Source organism: Cotesia glomerata, linkage group LG3, assembly GCF_020080835.1.
Source record: "Cotesia glomerata isolate CgM1 linkage group LG3, MPM_Cglom_v2.3, whole genome shotgun sequence".
Lineage (NCBI taxonomy): Eukaryota > Metazoa > Arthropoda > Insecta > Hymenoptera > Braconidae > Cotesia > Cotesia glomerata.
The window spans coordinates 5,041,628-5,065,473 of record NC_058160.1 but is presented as its reverse complement, the minus strand read 5'-3'; the positions used below and the strand labels follow the sequence as shown (position 1 = coordinate 5,065,473).

General features: G+C 28.3%; 1 long non-coding RNA gene across 1 annotated transcript in view; it reads left to right on the top strand.

Annotated features, from left to right (window-relative positions):
- Positions 1–16,739: 16,739 nt before the first annotated feature.
- The window catches only part of LOC123260848, a 12,933-nt gene continuing 5,826 nt past the window's right edge, over positions 16,740–23,846 (top strand). Inside the window, exon 1 of the long non-coding RNA XR_006508558.1 lies at positions 16,740–16,774. This is a non-coding gene — a long non-coding RNA (uncharacterized LOC123260848). The remainder of the gene's footprint in view (positions 16,775–23,846) is intronic.

Sequence of the window (23,846 nt, the reverse complement as noted above, 5' to 3'; positions counted from 1 at the left end):
CTTGTTGGAATACGTACACGGCGAAAGATCACTAACGCGTGGCAAGTTAAATGCTTATCGTGGTAATTTCCGATTGGCTCGCTACTACAGCTACGAAGACACTTAAAAACAATAGCAATCGTAATAATAATAATAATAATAATAATAATAATGATAATTATTATTATAATAAAAATTATACAAAACTATTGATAAATGCAAAACTAGACTAAAAATTGATAATATTTATGTAATATTGTTTGTTTAAATTGCAAGGCGAACTATTTATCGGCGATATTTTTTGATGTTTAATTTAAGTAAAGAACAAAATTTGTTTAGTAAATAAAACAGTACACTGATAGAAGGATTTGTTTATAGTTAAAAAGATTTCTTAATATTTAACAAATCATTTATTAGAAGCCATTTGTTAGTCCTTAACAAATATTTGTTAGTATTTAAAAAGATTTATTAATATTTAATAAATGAAAATCAGATTTATTAAATACAAACAAATCATTTTAAATACTAAGAAATATTTGTTTAATACTAAAAAATGGTCTGTAATAAATGATTTGTTAAGTATTAACAAATATTATTTAATACAAATAAATCCTTCTATCAGTGTAGTTATGTAAAAAACATTTATTAATATAGACATGCATGCTTATATTTTTAAATTCAATGTCAGATTATAATTATCAAATCGAGTTTTCCGATAATTAAATGTGAGTTTGAAGATGGAATTTACATGCATGTACTATCTGTGTGATAAACAACAATTAGCTGAGAGAAAGGAGGATAGAGTTTCTCCAAAGGTCACTGTCATAAGTCATATATTATAAGTTATAATAATGAATTCCTAATCTGATATGATTAGTATATTATTAACTTCTAATTATTTAGAGCGATTTCATTTGATAAACTCTGGCCTGGCGTCAAACCTTAGATATTACTAATGTCGTATGATCGCGCACTTGTTTCAATGTATACATATGATATATATTATATACATACAAAACTAGTTAAGAAACAATTACTTGAACTAGCTGGGACTTGGTGGGGGTAATTTAGTGTGTCACTATGTTTTAGTTACTTTTATCGAGTTCTAGATCTCCACATTTTTTTTCAAGTATTTTTTTTTAAATTAGTTATCAAGGATACTTTTTATTTTGACAACTTTACCCTAGTGTCTTCACCAAAATCATCAGGACAGTGAAGAGATGATTCATTTTACAGATTAAATGCAAATCATTAATAAAACGATCACAAATATTAATTTTTATACATTAAATTATCTGACATAAATAATCTAATGCTTTCAGGGGTTTTTAATTATTCTAAAAATTTTTTAAATAAATACAGTAGTTAAGAAAAATAAAAAAAGACGTTTTTATAGTAGACCTAATTCAAAAGTAGAAAATAATTTAGAATGATTTCCAATAAGTTTAAAATTACATATGAGTGATTAACTCTATAGAGAGATTAACAAAAACATTCATTTTGTTGCAAAAAAATCGTACAGTGCTTTTTGAGATATTTTTGTATTAATTTGAATTTTACAAATATTTAACAGTAAAAAATTTATAATAATTTCATCAAATATTTCACGCTGAATTTTACAATAAATTCAATTATATTGTTAATCATCCTTATTTTAATACTTTTTAAAATCGTGTAAAATTATATTCTACTTTTTATTTTATTTTTTTTTTTTTTTATTAAAGCGTGTTTTATAGTTTTTTGACATCGGACAATTTTTTTGTTTTTCATTATAAATCCATAATAAAAAAAATGTAATTTAAGAAAATTAGCACTGTAATTTTTTTTAATCTTCAAACGTGAAATTTTTTTTTTTTTTAATTTTTTCATAATAATTTAATTGTTATAAATATCCAAAAAATTGACCAATGTCTGTTAGTTTCAGTATCATTTTTTTTTCTATATCTTCAAGTTTTATTTTTTTAATTCCATTCGTGAATTTATTTTATCAATTAAATAGAGTCAATTTTTAAAGAAAATATTTTCTTTGAATCAACTAGTTTTTTTCAGAGTAAAAATTATTCCTAGAAATTATGAAGTGTACAATCATAACCCGTGTAAAAATGATATGATATCATAATGAAGCTCATAATGAATATCATAATGAATCTCATATTTTGGCACTAATATGAGATTCATATAAGAGCCATATCAATACTTCGAAAACCCGTAATAATTAAAATACCTGTGAGAACGAATCTTTTTTAAGTAGATTAGTAAAATTTTCATTTTTTCTGTTAATCAGAGGAAATGTATAACAATTGAGAAAAACAGTATTTTTATCATGCACTATACTATTGAACTACTTAACTTTCCTCCTTGACTTTCTTAACTTGGAAGAATATTTAGAAAAACATTGACTATCTTGGTTTAAAAAAAATTTTTAACTAAAAAAATTTTTTCGTCTCAAGATAATTATTTTTTGTTTTGAAAACAATTTATATCGTCCTAAAAATTTCTTTAATTTAATTATTTTGCATTATTTCCTGTATATAATGACTCAATAACTTTATATCACGATTTAAAAAGGCTAACAATATCATTATGATTTTATGCAGATATGACCATCATTAAATTTTGAATTCAATTCAATATCATTATGATTTCATAATGAAATTATGTTAATATCATCATGGAGATACTATCCTAACGAATTTCCAACAGTAATAAAAAAATTTTTTCTTGAATTATGAATAGAAGGCAACAATATCATTACAATATCATAATGAATTTGAAAAATTTCAGCCTGATTCCATCATGAGTTTACGCAGATACTATTATGACTTCAGTATGAAATTATGCGTTTGTCACTATGGATTGGTCACGAATCCCCATGAGACCGATCCGTGTAGATAAAATTTTATAATGAACCATAATCAAATTACTAGAAATTTTTTTTCTCCAATAAGAAAAATAAAAATTCTATAATCTAGTTAAAAAAAATTCGTTTCCATAAGTATTTTACTTATTACAGGTTTCAAATGTCTTGATATGGCTTTTATATGAATCTCATATTAGTGTCAAAATATGAGATTCATTATGATATTCATTATGAGCGTCATAATGATATCATATCATTTTTACACGGGTCATATTTAAAAAAAATGAACCACAGTAAAAGAAGTTTATACTACATTAGTGACGGTACTTGTGTCTGTCAAAAAAAATTCAAATTTTGGTGATATTTGAAGAACACTAGTTAACATTGTATGGCAAAAGAGATGTCGAGATACACAATACAGACGTTGTAACGTAAAAAAAAAAGGAAAAGAGACTAGTGTAAAGGAAAAGAGACCACTGGTTTTCATCCGTTAATCCAAGAATTTGTAAGCCGTGAAATGTGTCCTCTTAAATATCATTATCCACTAGACTAGAGAGTGTTGGCGGGCGCTTGAAGGTTTTTAGTTCAAGAGTAGCCACACAGCGACAACTCGTGCTAGGTTTTTGTCAACCCCGGAATCATGAAAAAGATATAAGCCGTGCTAGATCTGAGTGTAGGGACCGCGGCAAGATAATCGCTTCTTCAAAATGGGAAACACGCGCTGGTTATTTGCCAAAGCCGGGTATTTTATTATCCGTGTAGAATAGCCAAAAGCGATTATAGAATGCGAGAGGCGCCAGGTGCGACATTTACTCCAATATTCAAACCAATATCTACTAAAATATTTTTTCGAGCTGGAGAGCTAATGCTGTGTAGTTATTTCCTGACGACAAGATTAGTCTGTTCTGGCACTAGCGCTAGCACCCTCTCGCTTTATTCTTTGTTGTGAAAAGCCATCGACATATTTTTGTTATGCTTAACATTAGCAGCCCTTTTTTTGGTCTTTAGCGCTTATACTTGTACTTCCGATTCTTTCATCACATTCTTAAACTTTTTGAGGATTTCCGCGCAAACGCTTTTAAATATTTACTATCCTTCAGTTTTCAAGTTTTCTTTAACTAATAATAAAATTTATAGCCATATTTTTATATTTTTAGAATAATTTTCTTAATATTTCTTCTTGATGTCTATGTATGCATTGAAAAAAAATATTTACGTGGTTTAAGAGAAAAATTCTTGAACCGAGATAATTATTTTGAAGAGAATCATGATCTTGAATCAAGACGAAAAATTCTTAATTTGAGTAAAATTTACCAGTTTAAGAAACTTTTTACATGAATTAAGACAATAAAAGTCTTCAAATAATTTTCTTGATTCAAGAATTTTTTTCTTGAATGGTTATTTTCTTTTCTTTTTAATATAAATTCATCTGACTTATATAACGATATATCCTATGTCTTAATGTTTCCATATTAGGCCTGATATGGGCATATATGCCCATACATAATTTTTCGATATGTTAGTGTTGAAAATCTCCGGCAGAGAGCGCATGATTGACGAATCTTCTCCTTATCAGAAAGTTAAGTTTAAGGTATTAAGTTCTAAAATAAAAATAATTTTTTTTTTTTTTTATTAATTTAGGTTTTGATAACAATTTTTCCTAAAAACAAAATAAATATTGAATCAAAAATAACATACTCTTTACAAATATATGTAATGTAAATTTTATTATAAGTAGAGTCCATTAGGACAGGAATTATAAAGCAACAATATTGTATACAAAACTGGTAACTGTAAATATATTAATAAAAATTCTTTGAACTTGAACTTGATTTAACCTTTTTTTTTTTTCATAAAAAATTTTTTGATAATAAATTTAATTCAACTATACCTACTAAATCATTTTTTGATAATTACCAAATAGTAATTGACCTACATATTTGTAGAAAAAGTAAAAAGTCGGAAAATTATAATAAATTTTTTTTTTTGTACGGATAGCTGAATATGGCGATATATTAAAATAGGCCATCGTAAAAACATTTTTTTACAAGTATGCTCAACATTGAAAGCTAGTTTTTGGCCCTTTATCTTGTCTCTAAATTTTAGATGTTCAATTTCTTTTTGATTTCTACGTAGACGCTCTTAAAATTAAATTTTTGACTCCTTAGTTTTCAATTTTCTTTAATTAACCATTAAAATTTATACTAAAAAATTTCACACAATAACTCAATTTAAAAGCAGCCAAAATACAGGTGGCCGAAACCGGTACTTTCACCCTAATCCTTCCTCGTTATAAATAAAAAATCTGACATCTCAACAACCAAATAATTCACAAGAATAAGATAAGTTCACTATTTATAATATCCACATCTGCACCTTCCTAGTTTTTAAGGAAATGAATCTATTTTTATCTTTAAGATCTCCGAACATCCGGCTAAATCAAACAGGTTGTATGACCGAATTAAAATGTTATATTTAACAGTCTAATATTAAATGATAATTTCATAATTACATCAACAGGATTATTCAGCCAGTATAATTATGTCACCATCTAGTTTAATCTTAAAATTTTTCCCCGCAATCGTCCTTAAATAACTCTTTAGCATAATTTTATATTTAACATATTCCACTTTTTTAACTCATGGACGCCGAATTCTTTTCAAATCGACTTTTTGCTATCTAATCACTAAAAATATAAATAAAAAATAACAGATAGCAAAAGGATGAGGTGAATTTCTCTATTCATTTTCAACGGTCATATATTCCATATTATATATTTATTTATATATATGTTGTAACTTACAACTTATAAATATAAATAGGAAAATAATTAGCATCGCACATTATTATCGACTGCTCCCGTAAATGTGCGATAATAAAGAAAATAAATAACAATAACGATAATAATGATAATGATAATAACCCAACCATATTCATATCCATACATAATATAATACATGATCTTGTTTTGCTGAAAGGCAGACGTGTAAAGATTGCGTGTCCCATGAACATTTAGCATTAATTGCGTATCGGTTTTGGCAGGTGGTCGCCTCTCTACCATATCTGATTAACATTTTCACTCGGTGACTCTGCCCTGTATCATCACTAGCGCTAAGGATGAATAATGATTAACTCCAGCTCAGTGTGCCTGTATTTAATACTCCGCCGTGTCTTCTATCTTCGTCACATCGACCCAAAGAATATAAATATAAATATAAATACATATTTAAGACACTATTTTATTCTGGGAATAAGAGCAATCACAAGTCGTACGTACGAAAATAAATGTTAGTTAAAGTCACTTGTTGCTATTTTTTTTTTTTTTTTTTTTTTTTTTTTTTTTTTTTAAGAATTAATAAAATCAATCGACTGACTATATGCGTATAATTTATGGATATTTATTTAGATTTATTTACTTAAAGAGTAGGTAATGAATGTATGTGCAGAAAAATGAGTAATGAAAAATTAAGAAAGTTCTGAGAGTTAATTTTTTTTTTTTTACTTTTATAAAACCATTAATTAAACACCACGAATAATGTAGCAGATATCAGACCAGTTAAATAAAGTCAACATGACCGTAAACATTTCCACTAAATCAGAAGTGAGTGCAAATTTGAGGGAACGTATATATGGGGATGATACACAATTGATCAAATTTTCATCTTCTTGAGATGATCAGAAAAATTACTCAAAAAAATTAGAAAAACGGTTCACCCTAAAGGCCATCCCTGCAACTTCCCGCTAATTCCATACCTGGGCGCTTAAAATTGTACTTATGATATTTTTGAGATTTTTGAGCTCAAAATATAATTTATGTGATATTTTGAGCTCGCTGAGTTCAAAGAGATAATATTTCTATGCATTTGAGCTCTCCCAGCTCAAAAGTCTGATAGAAGTTTCATAGAACACTATTTTTGGAATTTTCAAACCGCAATAACTTTTGAATGGATCGACCGATTTTCACGCGGTTGGCGGCATTCGACGCAGTTTTATCATCCTCATAAGTTATTTTCAGGTTTTAATTGATCGAACCAAAAATTTCGGAGTAATCCCGAAAACACACACACACACAACCAACAGCGCGATGAGTTAGAGAAGATTCTGAAAAAGAGAACCCAACCAGAATCAATAGTAGAAGCAATGTTGTCGTCAGAAGCTGCCTGGAACGCCACAAGCACTTTTGCTACAAAAGTGCTTACAGAGTTGCGATCCATTGAGAGGAAAAGAGCGAAAGACAGAATCTAGAAGAAAGAAATAACATATTAGCAACCAGAAGGAAGACCGGCAGCTAATTCCTCCCCCCGCGAAGAAATGCCTTACGGCGGTACCATGGGGGATCAGAGGATAGAAGAGAAAGGGGTTTAGGGTTTAGTGGGTAGGAGCGTCAGCGTCGAGTTTTAGTATGACGCTGCGTCGAGTCGCCACATATCCAGGCCAAACAGCTATGCCTAGAATCCGTAAAAAGGATTCTCCCCCTTAAGGAAGAAAAAAAAAACACACACACATACACACATACATACATACATACATACATACATACAGACATAGTGACAACCTCGCGGGAGTAGTCAGGGAAGCTTCCTAGGACCTCAAAACGTCGAGATCTGATGAAAACTCGATTTTAGAAAAACGGGGTAAAACCAATAACTTCCCGATTTTTGAAAATCTTCGATTTTCTTAGCGGGAAGTTAAAAATTACAAAAGTCTTAAACAAATAATTTATTAAGTCTTAAAAAACAATAATTTATTAAGAAAAATATTTCAAATATAATAGAGTTCTATATACGTTGATTCTGCTATTAAAAATATAAATATTAATTATCTCATTAGCTTAGCTAATTTTATTATTTTCTTCAAACTCTGTGGAGTAAAAAAACTTTTAGTGAATGGATGAAAACCATTCATACTGTACTTACTATTCCGTAAAACTACTGTCTACTTGTTAAAGCAATATCTTAATTCAATTATTAGCATAGACCGTTAAACCACTCGGAAAAATTTAGTAATGAAAAGTTTCATTGTTCAAATTATTCTTGCAATCAAGTATTGTTATTAAATATCTATCATACATTGAGAAACAAAAGTTTTTGTCCCAAAATATAAAGTATTATCGAGAGAGAATTTTTATTGTAATCATATATACATAGAAAAAAAGGTTCACTTGAGCCGAGAAAATATTTTTCTTCCTAATTATTTTCTTGAGCAAAAAAAAATTTTTTTTGACACAAGAAATTTCACTTATTCCAACAAAATTATCTTGATCTAAGAAAATTTATTCAAGTAAAGAAAATCTTATTGTTTTGAGAAAATTCAGCCTCTTGCTCCAAAAAATTTAGTTCTTGATAGAAGTAAATTTTCTTGTCTTGAGAAAATTACTCTCTTGCTCCAAAAAATTAAATATCTCGACAGAAGTAAATTTTCATTAATATTTTTATTGATTAACATGTTAAATGGGAAGATCAAATAGTATTGAATCATTTTTTTCATTCAATATGTATAATTGCACGCTAAAATAATATAAAATGGGCATCAAAAAAGAAGCATCATTAAAGAGAAAAATTTTCTCAAGGTGAGAAAATTTTTTTCTCAGCTGAAGTAGGTAGCGCTGCTTCCCTAAAGTATCTAAAAATCTTGATCAAATATAAAAATTTATTGTATCAAGTATTTATGATAATTTGAATTAAGAAAAAATTACTTTCACCAAGAATAGAATTTCAAGAAAAATTTTCACTTCGGCCAACACAACTTCGGTCTTCCTTCAGGCACCCGAAAATTTTCTTAAGCCAAGAACTTTGTTCTCCAGTCAAGAAATTTTTCTTTCTGTGTACCTTATGTTAGTAATTCCCGAGTAAAAACAGAATTCCGCCGCAACACCGCTGCACGGCTTTTTAAGCACCGCACCACCGCTGCACTACAGCCGTGACAATTTTGATTATTTTACAAGTGCCGCCTCACCGCTGTACCACCGCCGTGACAATTACAAAATTTATCTATTCGCCGCACTACCGCCGCACCAGCGCCGTGACAAGTAAATAAATTTCTATTCACCGCACCACCGCCGCACCACAGCTGTGACGCGCCCGGGTAAAAATAAAATTATTAATTTTCACGAAAAAATAATAAATTTCGTTCGACCGCCGCACCACCGCTGCACCACCGCCGCACCATACCGCTGTTTGATGGTATATACATTGAAATAAAATATTTTTTGATCATTCAAATAGCTTAACTAAATTTTTTTAGTTAACTATGGCTTGCAGTGCAGTTGGCAATGTTCGAGACTTCCATGCAGACGATCCAGGTTCGAATCCCATCACAGTTCAATTTTTAAAATTCTTTCAGAGTATTTTGATAGGCGCACCGCTTCTGTGTAACCCGAGGACGAAATTAAAAATCTACATTAACAATACGACTAAAAAAATCAATAATTTCGCGGTGCTTTGGCCTGATTTAAAAAAATTTTTTTTTTTTAATATTAGGCATTTGATTAAAAGGAGGTTGATCAATAGGTCTTACATTAATATTTCTAGTCGCATTATTTATTAATTAATTATTGCGTAGTAAATTAATTATGATACTATTTTCTGTGAAATTGTAGGTATGACAGCATTGGTGAGCCGGTGGTGCAGCGGTGGTGCGGCGATGCTAGGGGGAGTAAATTTTTAGCATGCGGCGTAATAGTCCGCCAAACGGCGGTCGTGCAGTGGTGGTGCGGCGGTCGAACGAAATTTATTATTTTTCCGTAAGAAATAATTATTTCATTTTTACTCGGGTTGTTATTTAATAGAACAGCTCTTTGTTTCAAATTTGTAAGACGTTGAAAAAATTAATCTTTACACATAGTTATGAAAATGTTGGTAAATTTACAGATCAAAAATGTTTTTTGTAAACTTCTTCGTAAGTACATTAACAATTATTAATACTTACCAACAATTTAACTCTATCTGTGTACAAAAAAAAAAAAAAAATAAGTTTGATATAAGTAAATCCCTTTGGGGCAGGAATTATGAAAATAATAATTTTTTTCTTAGTTTAATCATTTATAAAATAGTTAAATATGATTATTATAATTTATGGGCTGGGTTGCAACAAATATACCTTAAAGTAATTAATTTACATTTAATCAATTTGAATTATATTTTTTTTTCTTAATATAATTTATTTCATAAAGCATTTTCAACTATAAAAATTTTTTTCTTCACTAATTTTACTGTTATTGACTGATATTAAAATAGAAACTCATTTTCTAGGGTCTTGAATGAAATAGCAGGTACATTCACAGCAGGTGTTGATACCGTTGCGCTCTTTCGACATCAGGAGCACTCGAATAAGTACCTGCGAGTTAAACCAAGTTATGATTTCAAACCTGTCGACACTTGAGTTCAAATGTCTGCTGCCTTTATAGAACCATATTATATTTTTACGGAGCAATTTGTTCCGAAACGAGCGCTCTTCTTCTTTTCTTCCGTTATATTAGTGGTGATTCATAATCCATAAAAAATTGAGTTCCGTGGCACTTTTGTAACTAAAAATCACCGGAAAAAAATAAAAAATATCGTGCAAATTTAATTAGAAGAAAAAAAGAAATATTTAAAAAATTTTATTAAACATTAAACTTACGAGCGTTTTAATTATTGATGCGCGTATTGTTATTTTTTTTATTTCCGACTATCCGGTTGGATAATTGAAAGCTTCCGGCGAGAAAAAGTGCTCGAGTTAGTGGTTTATAAATGCCGTGGAGTAAAAAATTAATTTAAAAAAAAAAATAAATAGCAGAACAGAAAATGCAAGAGAGAGAAAAAGGAGGAGATAAATATATGAATATAAATAATAAATAAATAATAAATGAATAAGAAAAATTTAGATAAAAAGAATAAACGGAGGAGAGGAAAACGCATAGCCATTTCCGCGTGTTACTTTTCATGGAACTACGACGACCTGGCATATCTATGCGGGTATATCTTGATGGATCTTGCATAGATCTCACGCCCGTGACCTCTGTAAACGTCGAGTGGATAGGACTCGAGAGCGTAAGTCTCTCGCGGTTTCACGCGACGTGGGGAAAGTAATAATCACCGCCACGAGCTTTACCATATTATATTTTATACGTGGCTCCTATATATAGATATATCTGAATGTGTGACTCCTATTCTTATATCTATCCACAATCTTGATTCTACTTTTATATTTATATTTATTTTTTGCTCTTAAGAGTTATCTTTATTTTTATTGTAATCGTCGGGGTGAAACCTCTTACATATTTCATCACTGTATAACTGCTCTTTTCATTTTTTATTTACACTTCTGTTGACAAAGTTATTGATACTTACGCTCAAATTTTATACAAAATATTAATTTTTTTTTCTAATGAATTTATTGTCGCCTGTGATATCCTCCATTTAAAAACAATTAATTTATAGTGAACTTTATAAAATCAAAAGAAAAATTTTTAGTCGATTTAACATTTTTTTTAAGTAACGAGTTAAAAAAAATTTTAATAGTATTTTACTAAAAAAAAAATTACTTGATTCAAGAAAAATATTCTTTTATAAATTCGACTTTTTTCAAGATCTTTAGCTCATCTGGCCTATTTTAAAAGACAGTAACTGCAAAATTTTTTATTATTTTAATATAAATAGAAGTAAGTATATTTTTTTTTCTTTAATATTTTTGAAGTTTAAATAAATTTTTTATCAATTTAAAGTGTTAATTTTTTTATAATATACCAAAGTAAAAAAAAATAAGAATTTGCTTCATTCAAGAAACTTTACTCGCAAATTTGAGAATTTTACCAATTATATGAAGTGGTGTACTACTTTTGAACAAAATAAACTATATTTCATTCAAGAATTTTATCTTGCCGTTACAATCGTTCTAGACAGTTCTAGATATCATGACTTGTTTAAAAAATAACAACAATTACCGGGTTTATTAATTTTTTTTGCGTAATTAAAATAAGTCTCAAATATCTTTTCAAAATGGATTCAAACAAAATATATTTTCTTTAATTTTCTTTACTATATTTTAAATAAAGAAACTTGTTCCTGAAACAAGAATTTAAGATTGTTAAAGGAAAACAAAATAATTGTTAGTTTTAGAGAGTTGAATTGTTTGATAAAAAATTCAATTATATCTCATAAATATATTATACTCTTGCTCAAAATTGTAAAATTTCTCTTCACTATACTGTGAAGTTTAGTTTTTTAAAAAATTGAGCTTCAAGACAAGAAATTTTTTAATTAAGACCAACAATTCTCTTCAAAATACTTTTATTTTTGGATCACGAATATTTATCTTGAATCAAGTAATTCTTTTCATCATATTTTGTAATAATTTTTTTCAGTAATTTGAGTTTAAAAAAATATAAAGTTACAGAACAAAAAATTTTAACAAAAGTAAAAAAAAATTTTCTTCCTTAATTTCAGGTAACTTTTAAGTTGAATATTCATTAATCATATTAAAGTAAAATATCACTTAATATATACATAAAAAGACCATTAATAATTTCATAATTTAATTTTTAAAACTATAACACGTTACTTCCGCTAAAAAAAAAGAAAATAAAGAACACGAAGATTGTGTCTACGTCCTCTTGCAAAGATTTATACATTAAGTTCATATAATCCACACTCGAGAGTATAAAGCTTCTGAAGGAAGTGATAAGGCAGAATAATTAACGTGCCAATTTATCATGATAGCAGGTATAATTTTTTCTTAGTCTCAAGCCCTTTTGGAGGCTAAATAAATAAATATATAAAATCTAATATAGAAACACAAAGTTCGTTGAAATCTCACGCACAAATCGAAGTTAGTCACGGTGCGATGAAAATCAATACAATGAAATATATTATTTTGCAGAAAAACTTTTTTTTATGATCATACAGATGTTTATAAAAACATGCATAACCAAAGAGAGTCTTTAGCATCAAAAGAATATAATGAAATGAAATAAAATAAATAAATAAGTAAGTAAGCGGTTAAATCCCTCGTTTATAAATAAGTTGTGAAGAGTTAAATTGCGCTGCACAGTACAGTGAAATGAAGACTGGACAGGAGTTGTTGTTATTTGGTACTGGTTGCATGCATGCTACGATATGCAACACCCGAGCTCGTAAGCTTACATATTTATAACTCCATGCTGCTTATAAAACAGTTACCTTATGTTTCAGGGTATCAAAACAACAAAGTGTCCCATGGTGTTAAAGAGTTTCAGTAAGAACTCGATTTTAACCCTTCTTGCTGCAAACTCTATGGTAAAAAATAAAAAATTTTGATGTAATTATCAGAAAGCCTGGAAAAAGAAGCATACAAAATTTTTTTGTTATTTCAATAGAGTGCTTAAAAAAATTTCGTAAATTTTTTGGAGACTATTAAGTTATTCTACGAAAGCAATCAATAACAATGCTAGTGAAAAAAATTTTCTGATAAAGCTATATATGGCTTATATATAATTTTTCGGATAAAGGCAGTGTTGGAAATCCTCAACAGAGGGCGCATGATCGCTGAATTTGCTGAAAATAATAAAAAAATTATGATATATAACATTTTTGTTCCTTAATTTACCTCGCATGGGCAAAACATGATAAATAAAAAATTATTTATTGACATTTCAGGCTAAATGAACATATGTGAACAAATCAGATTTTTTTACGGCTGAAAAAAGAAATAACCTTGCAGAACTATATTTCAATATAATAAAACTAGGTTTGTTCAAAATTAAGAATCAGGGGGATTATTTAATTGAAAAAAAATTAAAGTGTTTCCGTTTTAGGCATGTAAAATTTTTTTAGTTCTCAATAAAAAAAATTTAGTATTGTTTAAATTTTAAAATGAGATAACTCATTTTCAATTGTAACGTCTTGACGTACACTGATAGAAGGATTTGTTTATAGTTAAAAATATTCGTTAATATTTAACAAATCATTTATTAGAGACCACTTTTTAGTATTAAACAAATATTTCTTAGTATTTAATGATTTGTTTGTATTTAATAAATCTGATATTAATTTATTAAATATTAATAAATCTTTTTAAATCTTAAGAAATATTTGTTAAGAACTAAAAAGTGGCCTCTTATAAATGATTTGTTAAATATAAGCAAATATTTTTAACTATAAAAAAATCCTTCTATCAGTGTATAAACCTTGGAATAGTTAACCAGCTAAATAACTAATTAATAACTTTTTTATTACTAATTAGAATTACCATCATCATTTCTTGTGGGGTTAATTGAACCATCAATTTTTTAACGACAGTTAAACCATATACGCTAAGCCATTGAGACTTACACGTACATCTCGATTTTACTATACGTAAAAAAGACTTTTAACGTCCACTATTGATTGGAAAATAAAATTAAAATTAATTTTATAAGAAAAGTTTATAAAAATAAATAATTCAAAAATATTATTATTAATTGATTAATTTATATGTTGGAAAAAGGTTCAATTAAAGTGAATATAAAAAAAACTTTTTTTTTTTTATCAATTGAACTCAAAAAAAATTATCAAAGTAATTTTGACTAACTAGAGGGCTATCAGTCTTTTCCCTAGCTCTAAAAAAGAAAACGACCGACAAGTTTGTTTGCCCGTGTAACGGTAAGGAGACAAGCCTGGTGATTTAATTACACGCTACTTTACTCGGTACTCAGTGACTCCATGGTTTCTCTCTCTTGGCTTGTCTCTCGACACACTCGAAATATCTCTAATTGTACGGTGATCCCTCAGCGGTATTTAATATACGCAATATAAATGCAGAAGAAGGAGTAGAAGGCAAAAAAGGAAAAAAATAAGCGGAAAACTGAATAGAGGGGCGGCGAGGTGCACCAAGTTCAAAGGCAAAGGACTTCTCGGTGGAGGCCCTCTGGTGGACGGGACAGAAAAAGGATGCAACGGCGTCGGTTGAGCAACGTTAAGCCCACATTAATGCCGTGCGTGCCCCGCGGCAATTCACGGGGACTATTCACTCGAGATTTGCGATTTGCTGGGAGCTGGGACTTAATGTGCAAGGAAACGGGCATAGTTGTTTCATCGCGCAACACTGACTCACGTATGGCGCATCGTCAAGGCTTACCAAGTCGAAAAATTAGACGGTAATGGGAGAGTTTAATTGTTGTAAGAGTTCTTATTTGAATTTCCCGCGGATGTTCGCGCGGAAAGACGCTTCGGAACTAAATAGAGGAGAACATAGCCTTTGAAGTTACCGAATTTATAAGAATATTTTACTTGGTTGATTTTAGTTAATTATTTTTTTCTAATTATCTTCTAAATTAGGAAAAGTTTATTAATTAAGATGTTGGACATTTTATTTTTTTAGGAAGAAAAATCCTTTTAGAAATTTCCAAAGATCGGATTTTTTTTTATTTTTTGAAACTTTAATTTATTGAGAGCATACTGGTGAAAAAAAAAAAATTGAATACTTGCAAAATTATTTGACATATTCGAGAGCATTGTTTTATTATTCTTAAACTTTAAACGCAATTTTATCAAAACATTCAAAATAATTTATCGATCGCAAAATAAAATTTGGCTGGAATTTTGTTCTAAATATTCTCTGCATCATTATGGGAAAAACGTATCTAAAATTTCAAAAATTTTGTGCAAATAAACTTTTTTTGTGGGATGAAAAAATGTTAATCAAAATAGTACAAAATTTGGAATTTTTTTTTAATGGCCTGCTTAATTTTTTATTTTATTTTTAACTTCCCGCTAAGAAAATTGAAAATTTTCAAAAATCGGGAAGTTATTGGTTTTACCCCGTCTTTCGAAAATCGAGTTTTCATCGGATCTCGACGTTTTGAGGTCCGTTTTATATCATCTTGAAGGATTTTATCTATTAAATTTTTGTAAAAATAGAATAATTAAAAAAAGTCAATTTTTTGATTGAAAAAAAAACTTTTTTTAACATAAAAAATCTACATTTTGATTTTTTATTAAATAGATGTTTAGAATAAGTTTTGGTTGTTGATAAAAAAAATTGCTGCTAGATTTATTGTGAAAATATTTGTATGAATAAAATAATAAGAAGTCCAATTTTTCACGATTGTTATCATAAAAATTTATTATTTCCTTATCGTAAGTGTAAATTCATGCACCAATTTTTCAGAAGTAACACTTCTAAATAATTTTATTTACCATAAATGCATCCAAGAGTCAGATAAATGAATAACGTAATGATATTGTTAGGTATGCATTAACCGTGAACGCTTAAAAAGGAATGAATGAAATGAAATAACTTAAAATAGTTGACGAAGTGTTACGATAAAAATGCAAATGAAACAAAAATAAAAGAATAAAACGCCGGAAAAGCGTGCAAGTTTCCTGTGATCGAAAAGAATCAGGAGATCTGCTATCAAAGATGATTATGCGCGTCGTTTCGCGTGCAGCTGTTACATATAAGAGTATAATAAAGCATGCGAGTCGGCACACTATGAACACAAGTAATATATAAGACAGTGCTCCAACTTAAGAAGGAAGACTCGTAGGAAGTTTCCGGTAGTTCCCTCTTATATCTGCTCTTACTCCTTTTAATCGTGAACAAGACGCGGATATATTTATGAGTAACGTTGTGAAAAAGACGGAAAGACGGGAAGACCGAGGATCGAGCTAGCGCTTCTGATTGGTAATTAAACGCATGACAGCAACACACCCTTTACCTGCTGCAGTGGCTCGAGCCATCATCATCATCTCTATTTTAATGACTCGTTAACATTTAATTGCTAACTATCAATGGGTTATTATTCACAGACTTGTCGATTAAGCCTCTTTTAATTATCTTGTTCTAAAATGATATCATTATACTACCCTATAGCAAAAACAAATTCAAAATGCCACACGGAAAAAAGTAAACTGTAATAAATAGTCGATTTATAATAAGTAATGATCAACTGCTAAATATTACTATTTTAAACAGTAAAATCGTGATTTTACTATTCACGTTATAATATTTATCATTTAAATACTACAATTTATTCTTTAAGGAGGTATTGCTCAAAATTCCTTTTCTTACAATATTCTTAAATTTTTGAATACGCGTATTGTTAAGTGTCCTCTATACGAATAAATTTTTTTTAATAGTTCTTGCGGTGCTAAGTTTCGAAATATTAGCAATTAAAAATTGTAGATCTAAAATGTATTCTCTATCCTGACCGTAGTTAAAGTGAACATTTTATTGAATAACAACCATACTTTTCTTAGGTTTTTTTGAAAAACTGAGAATATTTAATTGAAATTATAACAAGTATTTTTTATCAAAAATAACACAAACAAGCGGTATTCATTTTTTTATAAAAAATGTTTGAAATTAGCGACTTTCGATATTTTACGTGAGTGGAAATAAGTGAGCGATAGTCTGCAAAGAGAAGCAGCACTAGTGCGTGAGAAAGAAACCAATAGCAATAACCTATTGAAGTTTCTTCTTGAGAAAAAAAATTTTTTATCGTTGAAAAAAAATATTAAGTATAATTTTTATGGAATCAATTACCTCAATAAATTATTTTCGACAACTTTCAAAAGAATTAAAAAAAATATTTGATTCTTAAAAAATAATTTCTCAAAAATTCCACACTTGTTTGTTTTTAACACTAATCTATTAATTCGATAATTATACTTGTGTAGAGCCAAAAAAAAGTGATGAATAAGTGAAGCATAGAAGGTAGAAGAGAGTAAAAATGATTTTTTATCACAATAAAATGGATGACGATCTTAAATAAATAAAGTGAGAAAAAAAGAAGCATGCCCTGTTATTATCGTCGGCATCATCAGTTTGACACGCCCTACTTGATTCTATTATATTTTGCGGGTACTACATACTGCCCAAAACGTTTTATTCTTTAATAAGTATTGGGGCCATGTAAATATTTTTTTAGGCACATCTCGAGAGCCTTTTGAGAAAGTTGAGAGGCTGAGGGCCAGAGGCAACAGTAATGCCCATTTTATTTATTTCTCATTCTTTTATTTCTTCTCCCATTCACAGTCACAGTACTCGAGAAATGTTTATTAAGAATCCATAAGAAGTAATCGAGATCGAGACAATGACGATGTAAATACTTACACTGGGGTTGTATATCGATTTACCTGATGTCTAGCCCGACACCTTGGCGGCGAAATTTCAATCATGCTCAACTCAACTGCTTATAATGAAAGCATGACGCCTTCACCTTTTACCTCGTCAACTTTTAAATCAGTGATGGATGCTGCTACAGACAGGTATTTACACCTGTCGTAATGTCTACTCAATTTGATACCAAAAAATCTTGAGGAGGTTCAATGCTGAAAAATACTGCAATTATACTGCTTAAAAATACGCATGAAATCATATATTTATAAATTATATATAGAAGCTATTTTTTATATAATTAACAAAATAAGGAAAATTTTATCTCAATCAAATGACAGAACCCGTGAAAAATTTTGTTGATTGGTCTGATGTGGAAAATTTTCTTATCCGCCCCTATTATTATTATTATTATTATTATTATTATTATTATTATTATTATTATTATTATTATTATTATTATTATTATTATTATTATTATTATTATTATTTTATTATTATTTTTATTTATTTGGTTTAAATGCCAAGGCAGCAAGCCGAATGGCAAAATTACAAATATTTAAGTATAAAGATAAGAATAAATACACGTATAGTTATAGCAAGTATTACCATGATAAGTAATACATTATACAAATGATACATTATACATATGATACATTATATCGCAATAATAATTTTACTTAATGATGATGGTAGGATAAATTTGGATTAATTAACATAATAATGCAGTGATATATTATACATGTAGCTTCTAAAGATTAATCCAGATTTATCTGAGACTTACAATTTACCATCAATTTCTAATTGCATAAAAAATTCAAAAGCTTTTGTTTCAAATGTTTCTAAACTATGAGATTCGATAATTTCAATTGGCAGTTCTCTCCAAAGCCGTATCGCAGATACTACAAATGAATGCTCATATGATTTTGTAGTAAAGTGTGGTATTTTAAACATGACGTTATTATATTTTTCTGCTATTCTTTCTGATCTTCTAATGTTTTGATCCTCTTCTTTTCATGTTTAGCCACTTGAGAGAAAGTCTATGAGGAGTAATATGTTCATTAGATCATTTATGCAGGGAAAAAATTTTTCTACTAAAAACTACCGTGAAAATGAAAGTAATTTAATTTAATTACACAGTAAAAAAATTTGCGTTATTATGTCAAATAAATGTGTGTTAAAAATTTTTGTGTTAAGTATTTAACAGTTTCTTGCGTTGATTTAAGAGAATGACAAATAAATGTTCAATTAACACTTAAAAGTATTAAATTTAACACAAAACTTTTTGACGCAATGACGCAAAATTTTTCACTGTGTACAATTTTCCTGATAATTATTCACAAAACATACAATTTTAAAAGATATCGATAAGTTCCATTAATTTCTACTATAATGTACGAGTGAAAAATATCAAACGTAAAAAATTAATATTAGATGAAAAATTATTTTCAATTATTTAAGTATTAAAAATAACCGTAAAATAAAAATTTCTTACTGAAACTACTGAAAAAATTTACCGGAGTCTCCACCTCCCAGTAAAAATGAATTTAAGTAAAGGTATTGTCCACCAACTTTGAACCGGCTCTGTAATCGCTCTCGATGTTTCAGCAGTATAAAAAATTACACATTTCAGTGATCAGTTGTTCCTGAATTACGTTTAATTCTATTCTAATAAAGTTTTATACAATTATTTTAATAAAATTTTATGCTAATAGTTAAATATTATTTGTAAAAATTTACTTAAAAAACATTTGTAATTTTTTGTTACTATTAGTTATTATTCTATATATATTCTCAAGCAAAATAACCTTAAAAAATTAAGTATATTATATTATTAAATATTATTAAAAGTGGATCTATAACAGTAAATTTTAAAGAAAATTTTTTTTCATGTGAAAATGTCAGAACATATCAGAAAATTTTTTTAGAAAAATTCCATTAAACCATCCCGTCAAATAAAAAAGTCCTTTACTTGGAAGCAAACAATAAACTTCCCTATAAAAAATCCTTCCAGAATCAGCAATACCGTAGCAACTCCCAGCGTAAAAGTTACATGTCAACGGTTTTGTCAGTCCGCGATTAAAAAAGCTAAAAATAAATGAAAAGCGATCCAAGATTCTCGTCCTGTGTGAGTATAATCTCGAGTAAAGGTTTCTGACGCCAAGCAGCCCCGCAGGGGGTCCAGTTCTGCCTGACATGTTTATCACACTCGTTTTCTCACACACTCTTATCTGGTCTTACCTTCTACCTCAGAGCTATACCTTTCTATACACTATTTGCGGCTTATATTATAGTAGTTGGGCGCCAGTACAAACAGCCGATACTAAAAAAAATAAACGAATCCTTTTTCATTTATTTATCCCGTCCTTCCATTTATTGTCTATTTTTCAGTTTTTTTATGGACCCGGTGACAATTTCACCCGACCCATCAACAGGGTACTGCACTTGTCAGGACTTGTTATTTTTTTTTTTATTCTTAAATTATGCAACAGCCTTATATTACAGAGTTTATGATAAGGCCAAATGGAATTAGCGCTTTTCGTGGTGTACATAAATTCATAGTCTTAATGCTGAAATACATATAGTCATATAAATTTTCTTAAATTGACGCTGATTACGTGAAAATTTATGTTTCTGGTTATTTAATTTATTATTAAAATTCTTTATGATAAAAAAAAAGCCAAAAATAAAATAAAATTCAATTATAAATTCTTTAATCTGATTTTATAATTATCATTATTTAATTTTTTTTTAATTCTTATCATTAAAATAAAATTAATATATGTCTGGTAATAAATCACTTAAATTTCACTTATGTCATCGATATAAATTTAAAAAAATAAATATAATAGAAAAAAACTGATTTTTAATTAATAAATTTACAAAACCGTGGCTATAAATATCAAAATTAATCTGCGAACAAAACTGTATAATAAATTATACATTGTCCTTATATATAAATATCCATGTGCTATTTCCATAATAATAAAAATAATAAATAAAATTATTTATTGAACAAGATAATTAATGAATTAAAAGGAATAGTAATATTAAATATGAAATAAAATAAAAGTATGATATCAAAAAATGAAAGAGATAAAAAAAACTAAGAAAGAATGAGTTAAATTACAGCTAGATCTCTAGGAGGTAAAATAACTATCTGTCCGAGTCCCGAGTCGTCGGACACGAGTGACTGGAATATACTCGGGATTTTATTTCATCCTCCGTCATAAACGGTCCTACTATATACGATATATTCAGCGTTAATATAGCCGAAGAATTTTATTATTATTTTAGATTTTTTCGTCTTTCTCATTCTCATTACCAAGGTCTTTAAGAGACCGAGTCAAGGTTATATTAGTCCAGTCAATTGTATCTCCGTTTGCACTTCATTTATTATTTAAATTAAACTATCCGAATTAAACGTATAAATTTTTGCCGCCTGGTTTTTTATCATATATTAGCTTCGAATTATGAGTATAAATGGGAATGGGAATTTATAATTTCTTTCTTAAATTTCGACTTTCGACTGTAAAATCATGTATAAATTTGCCGGTTTGATAGTATAGTATATAGTAAGGCGGGAAGTGACTATAAAAATTCGGTGTATTTCAACTTTTTTATAAGGATATAGTTTCTGAAATTTTAACAGAAAAAAACAAGAAAAGGGTTGGCTAAATTTATTTATATTCCAACAATATTTTAAATTAAATAAAAATTTTTTGACATTATTTTAGATAAAAAATTTTTAAAAAAGTAGGGGTCGACAATGAGGCCTAACTAAGGGATATTTGTGATAAAATATAAAATAACTAATTGAACTAAAAATTTCTATATTAATCATTATTCAAGTACATTTTCTTTGAAATATTTACAAAAAATGTTTATTTAACTTAATTATATTTAGGAACCTAACAACTAAGTTTCTTTTTCACTATAATGAAATAAATGACAATTATTTTTCAATATTTCATTTAAAATATGCTTAAACAATAATTATCATCAGAATTTATCGATAGTTTAAGTTTTATTTTTATTATAATTATTTCTTAACTATTTATTTTTGTTAATACCTTTTTTAATAATCAATAAGAAGGCAAATTTTTCTCTATATATTATTTTAATTATGATAATACGAAAAAAAAAAAAAAAAAAACAATAATATTGAGTAACAAGTTTACTTCAGAAATAGCTTATTTAAAATCATGATTTTTTGAGATTCAGAATTTTTCCTTGATGTAAGAGTGATTAAGATAATTAACTTATGTATAATTAATATTATAATATTTACAGTAATTGACAAAGATGCATTCAACAGAAAATTTAAAGACCTAAAACCTAACACACAATACGTCAGAAAAACGCTCGGATTAAATGGGACTTTTGCCAAGTTGAGTTGTTTTCACAGCACATGTACTTACATTATGCAGGTGTGATTAAGATCCTAATGGTCCTTTAAGTAAGTAACCTACGACCAAGTAAATTTACTACCTTACTCCTGCTTATATAAAATTGGATGATTTTCTCCAGAAAAGTTGAAGTCTAAGTTTGCTTAGCCGAAGTAATTTCTGTTTGACTTCAATTTTTTCGTCGGCAAGTGTCAGTTTTACCCGAAACAAAAATCAAAAATCTGTTTTAATTTAATCTGTTGCTTGTTTAATATTTAGCTCCGCCCCAAAGGACCTAGAAATAATGCAGGTAGGTGCTTAATGCGAGAAAGTAGACAATAAGTTGTGGCAAGTAATTTTGCAAGTCAACTTGAAAAACTGTAGGGACAACAGGTGGTTAATAGGAGAGATAATTTTTTGGGTATTTTTTTGACGCTCGTTAAAAATGAGGTTACTGGTGCTGCTACTGGTGGTAGATGGTGATAGGATAGTGATGATGCTAAATTGACAGGAACTCATGAAAGAGCATGATTATTGATGTTTGACGGAAAAATGAAAATTTTTATTTTTGATTTTTAAAATTATTCAAAAATAATTTTTATTGCTTATAAAATTGAAGCCATTTTCAATTTTTATTAATTTTTTAAAACTTTTTTGCAGATTATATGAAAATTTTTTACGTATCAAACCAAATAAAAAATTCATAAAATTTGGCTCACAATTTCTGCCAAATTTATTTTAAAATTATATTTGTTTCAAAATCAAAAATTTATAATTAATCAATATTTTTTTTTTTTTTAAATTATAATTTGAAAAGTACAATAGTGTTTTGGAAGTCAAAGGATAATTTTAATTGCTTCAATTTATGAATGAAATACGTTCAAACATATGTATAATATAAGAAAGATCATTTGATATATCAGCGGATCGGTTGTTACGTAAGTGAATTTATGTAACAGCGCAACATAATAATAGAAGGAGAAAATAACAGAATAACGGTTTAGTTGTAACTAAAATAAAAAATGGTTTGTCAGTAGAAGAAGTGTATGTTCTATGCTTGTGATAAAATAAAATATAATATAGAGGAATTGGTATGTAATGTGCGCGGGCGTCCTAGCGAGTGTGCAATTAATTTCAGCTAGATCTGCGATCTAGATCTCAGCTTGGAGTTGGACAAGTAACCGCTAGTTGCAACGGCCTTTATTATTATGCCGTTGTTCGGCATTCAAGCGATGCTCATGCTGCTTCAAGCTCAACTTAAACACACTATACTTCCTGTCTTCTCCAATTTCACTACTTTTTATTTTTATCTTTGACTGAATTATCATTTAAAAACCTCCTTTTTTCATTTTATTTATTACTTATTCTTATTATCATTCTTGTATTTATACTCATACTTGATATTAGAAGCCCACGTGTCTATGTTGTGGGTAAGTGTGCAGAATAATAGAGATCCGGTGAATAATATTTTATAGTGGTTTATGACGTTGTATATTGTGAGAAAATAACAGAAATTTTGACAGATAATTTTTATTATTGATACTGTCGCAATTATTACAAAAAAA